The sequence below is a fragment of the Myotis lucifugus genome, unplaced genomic scaffold (genome assembly GCF_000147115.1).
Source record: "Myotis lucifugus unplaced genomic scaffold, Myoluc2.0 scaffold_936, whole genome shotgun sequence".
Taxonomy (NCBI): Eukaryota; Metazoa; Chordata; class Mammalia; order Chiroptera; family Vespertilionidae; genus Myotis; species Myotis lucifugus.
Window position 1 is genome coordinate 115,220 of NW_005871984.1, and position 4,643 is coordinate 119,862.

A 4,643-nucleotide genomic window follows, 5' to 3' on the forward strand; every position below is an offset into this window, starting at 1 on the left:
TTTAGTATTTCCCATAGATGGCAATGAAGAACAGGCAATAAGACAGGGAAACTATTCATAACAACTTGAGTCCCTTGGCTATGTTTGGAGAATTTTTGCTTATTTTACATAAACACAAACCCTCAAATTTGGAAAAAGGCTGTTTTGGCCCTTTTTTGGCTTAGAGTGAACAGGTAAGTGTTTAAAAACTGATTTTAGAGACTGTCCACACACCAATTCTTCTCATGAATGTTTATGTCCAAAGAGCAGCCATACTACACAGGGATCTTATTAAGCTGTGTATTTTGTTAAATTATTGACAATAACCAAGAGCTCACATGAATATATTTTATAGACTTAAAAAAGAAACATTTACAAAAAGAAAGAAACATTTACACAAACAATAAACATGAAGGCTCAAAGTGAGCAGGCCAGCATTTACAACGTGATTTTTCAGGAGTGCTTGTGTCTTATTTTCGAGAACGTTTATGTTCTAAGAGCAGTACAATTAGCCTGTTACGGAGGGTCTTAATCTTGTTTGTATAGTGTTGTTGAAATATCTTCTTTAGCTTTTGCCTTAACAAATCCAAAGACGGAAGGTGATGGCAATCTGGTATATTCAACATGATGTGGAAAAATCCATTCCACATATCCAAATGCGGAAGCCTGGGAAAACAAAGCACAAATAAAGGATAAAATGTAGCATTCCATATGCAGGGCCCACTCTTGCCTTTGTCTCCCAGTCATGGAGAACTGAACATTAACAACCTTCACCTACACGAAACTCAATGCATCAAGAAAAGGAATGTTCAATCGATCCTATATAATAAAGAGGTGATATGCAAATTAATTCTCACACCATCACACCATCACAAGATGACTGTGCCCACAGCAGAGGCAGGATTCCCATAACGAGCCATATGAGCGATAAGAAGGGACCTGAGGCTGTGTGGTGCCAGGCTGGGGCACCTGAGGCTGCACCCCCTCGCCTGGCGGGGCTTGACGGGGGACCTGAGGTCATGCCCCCTGCCCTGGCACTGAGCCGGGGGACCTCAAGTTGGGTCGGGGGACCTGAGGCTGCGCTCCCCGCCTGGCAGGGCTTGATAGGGCCCTTGAGGCTGAGCTTCATGACCCAACGGGGCTGGACGGGTGACCTGAGGCTGCGCCCCTCTCCCGGCACTGGGCTGGAGGACCTGACACTGCACCCCCTGTGCAGCACTGGGTCAGGGGACCTGAGGGTGGGGCCCCCACCCAGTGGGGCTTGATGGGGGTGGGGCTGGCCGGGTCTGGGTCTCGCATGATTTCAAAGCGCACGTGGGTGGGTGGGGACTTGACTCTGGGTTCCGCGGCGTGCCCCAGACTCTGACAGGAGGAAGATTTTCATATACATTTTACTAATTTTCTTTCATCTCTGACACTTCTATTACAAAGAGCAAATAGCAATATTAAAATATTTCCTCTAATTAATTTCCTTTTAATGTGCACAAATTCCTTGCACCAGGACACTAGTTTATAAATAAGAGATATAATTAAATATCTATAAATATCTAATTTCCAAAATGTGATTCAAGAAAAGTAGTCTTAGTAATAATAGCTCTTCAGTCAAAAACCTTTCTCTTTTAATTTTTTTAAAGAATATTGATCTGTTTATTGCTACTGGTATTTCCAATATTGTCAGATCTGATAATCTGGTCAATGGCTCTGACAAGCCTCATTGCAACCACGCCAGGAACAGGCAGAAAGGCTGGGCTGCCCAGAACAGAGCACAGAGTTAAAGTTCTAACCACTGTAATGGCTAAAGCTATCTGCAAAAATTCCAGAACATGAAGATAATGCACTGGGGGAAATTTGTGTTCCAGGAGGAAATCCAGCCCATTATTACCAGGCCTGCTTAGAGTTAATTTATAGCTACTCTGGTCAGAGATTGAAGCCTCTGAATAATTTTCTGGTCCTTTCTTGATGACCAAGAAAAATCATAAAGTAGTTGCTAAATTTGATGATTCATGCAGAATAAAGCATACTGTAAGTTTTCCTCTGGGGCCTCTTATTTATGTACAGACTCTGCATTTTATAAAATTACTATTGACAGGTCTTTTTCTTGTAAAGTCTGTAAAAATCCACTGGGGCTGTATACTTAAGGTGAATCTGTTTTTCAACGTATGTTTTCATATTTCAAAAACATTTAAGAAAAAGTATCCTATATAATAAAAGCTCAGTGACCCTTACAGCAGAAAACCAGAACAACCGGTCGCTATGACATGCACTGACCACCAGAGGGCAGACATTCAATGTAGGAGCTGCCCCCTGGTGGTCAGTGTGCTCCCACAGTGGGAGTGCTGCTCAGCCAGAAGCCAGGCTGGCGAGCACAGCAGCAGTTGTGGGAGCCTTTCCTGCCTCCGCAGCAGCGGTAAGGAGTGGTGAGCCAAGTGGTAAGGAGCGAGCAGGCAGGCGTCAGGAGCAAGGGGTCCTGGATTGCAAGAGGAATGTCCGACTGCCAGTATAGGCCCAATCTAAACTGGCAGTCGGACATCACCCAGGGGTCCCAGAATGTGAGAGGGCACAGGCCGGGCTGTGAGGCCCTGCCCCTCTCCTGCACAAATTTCATGCATTGGGCCTCAAATAAATATATAACGAGTATACTTGTACTGAATGCTCAGCTTAAACATTACCAATAGTTGATTCACACATTATATTAAGAGAGCCATCTATGTTGAAAGGAAGAATCCTAGTCAATCATTAATTGCCATTGTGATTTTACAGATGAGAAAACAGTCTCAGAAATACTAGTCATGCCGGGGTGGGACTTAAAACCCTACCTTGTGATGGATAGTTGCCTCATCATATTACTCTATAACTTACAAAGCACTTTGCATGCATTATTTCTCTTGCTTCTTATAATAAACATCTAGGGTACGCAGGAGGATTATAGCTTCCATTTCCGTAGGCAAGAGGAGAAAAAAGCAACAAGTGGAGGCTTGGTAACACCAGGTGATTGGTGTTTTCAGGAGGCAACCATTCAGCCGGGGTTTTCATTGCTTCTAGGAGGGCCGTGGCTGCCACACTGTCTCAGATGAGAACAAAGTAATGAAACTGTGGAACTTGCTCACTGTACCCAGCACCCAGGACTGTGCCATGTCACCATACTTGCCAAGGCATGGGTTTTCCACGCAGGCAGAGATCCATTTCCCCTTGAGATGGAACTCAACACACCACCATATTTATTCTCTCCTCACGGTGGTGCTAGTGCTAATACCCACCTTCTAAAAAGACCTTCAGGCTTCCAGACTCCTCCTTCATTTTTCAATTTCATGTAAGAGCCAAAAAGCATGCAGTACACGGTTGCAGCAACTCCAAAGTAATCAATCTACAAAGAAAATATAGGCCTATATATCTAAAATACCAATTCACACACCAGTATATTAAAATGTCTAACTTACTCAGCCAGATACAGTCACAAGAAGTTACTTTTGAAGAATCTGGACATCATATGTTCTGTATCCCACTGATGTGCCCTACTGAATGCCTGTCTAGGCTTTGGTGGAAACTTCCACAGACAGATCACCCACTGTCCCCTGAAGCTCTGTTCTCCTTGAGCTGTTGTGTCCTTCTAAGTCCTTCCTTTCTTTTGTCACCCAGAGGCAAAAGAAATCCCCTCCCCCAAGGACAGTTTGGAAGGCCTCCTAACTCCTGGCCCTGGGACCCACCCTCCGCTCTCACTGCGCTCCAAAGCCTCATGGAATGTGCTCATAACTGAACATAACACTCAAGCATGGCCTAAAGCCCAGGATAGGAGACCTGAGCAGCTCATACTAACTAGATGCTCAAATTCATTCTGAAAATATAATTGTTATAATATAATAAAGAAAAACGTTTCCAAATCTCTCATGTTAACTCTTATACCTGGTAGTTCCACAGTTTGTTACTGAGCATCTCAGTACATTGAAAACCGGACATTTCACACTTTGCTGTAAATGTAGTTCCTTTTGGAAAAATTTTACCATCATTACTCTGAACTCTATTTCAGATAAGTTTTCTTTTTATCTTTGCTTCATTTATCTTTTCTTCTGGAGAATTTTCTAGTTCTTTCTTTGTATCCTCATTTTGGGTGTCTGTTTGGGTTTGTGACTATGTATATCCTCTACGCCTCTCAATCTCTAGTGCAGGACAGTGTTAAAGGATTAGATCAGGCAAAGACTCAAAGCCTCCAGAGACCTCCAGAGACCACATCTCTGATGGGATTCCAACTTCAATTTCGCCCAGGCAAGTGTCCTCAGGTGTGGCAAGTGTTTTTGTTTCAACAGTGTGGGGCAGTTGTTTCTACCTGGAGGCTAATTGTTGTTTTTAGTCTCTTAAGTGTCCTCAGGGCAAGGTGTTTTCCAATAGGGTGTGTCAACTGTCTTCCCTGCAGGCAAGGTAAATGTCTATGTGGGAAAGATGTCCTCTACTGCATGAGAGAATGACTCAGCCCATGAAATTTGGGGTATCTGCTTTCTGAGCTCTATCCTCCAAGTCCCTAGTCCTGACTTCTTCTCTCAGCTCCAAGTCACTTTACCCTCCCTCTGCCAGAGGACAAGGTGGGTGGCTCCACAAGGAATTTTGTGTGTTGGCCCTTTAAGAGGGTGTCTTAATTTTCAGCTGTCATCTCCTGGCAGACAGCACCCTGC

At 43.9% G+C, this 4,643-nt stretch overlaps 1 long non-coding RNA gene across 1 annotated transcript; it reads right to left on the reverse strand.

The window, feature by feature from the left end:
- Positions 1–313: 313 nt before the first annotated feature.
- LOC111824116 lies at positions 314–3,345 on the reverse strand. The gene is made up of 2 exons (XR_002827215.1): positions 3,237–3,345; positions 314–645 (listed from the first exon to the last, which is right to left on the reverse strand). It is a non-coding gene; the product is annotated as an uncharacterized LOC111824116 (long non-coding RNA).
- Between the last annotated feature and the right edge of the window lie 1,298 nt (positions 3,346–4,643).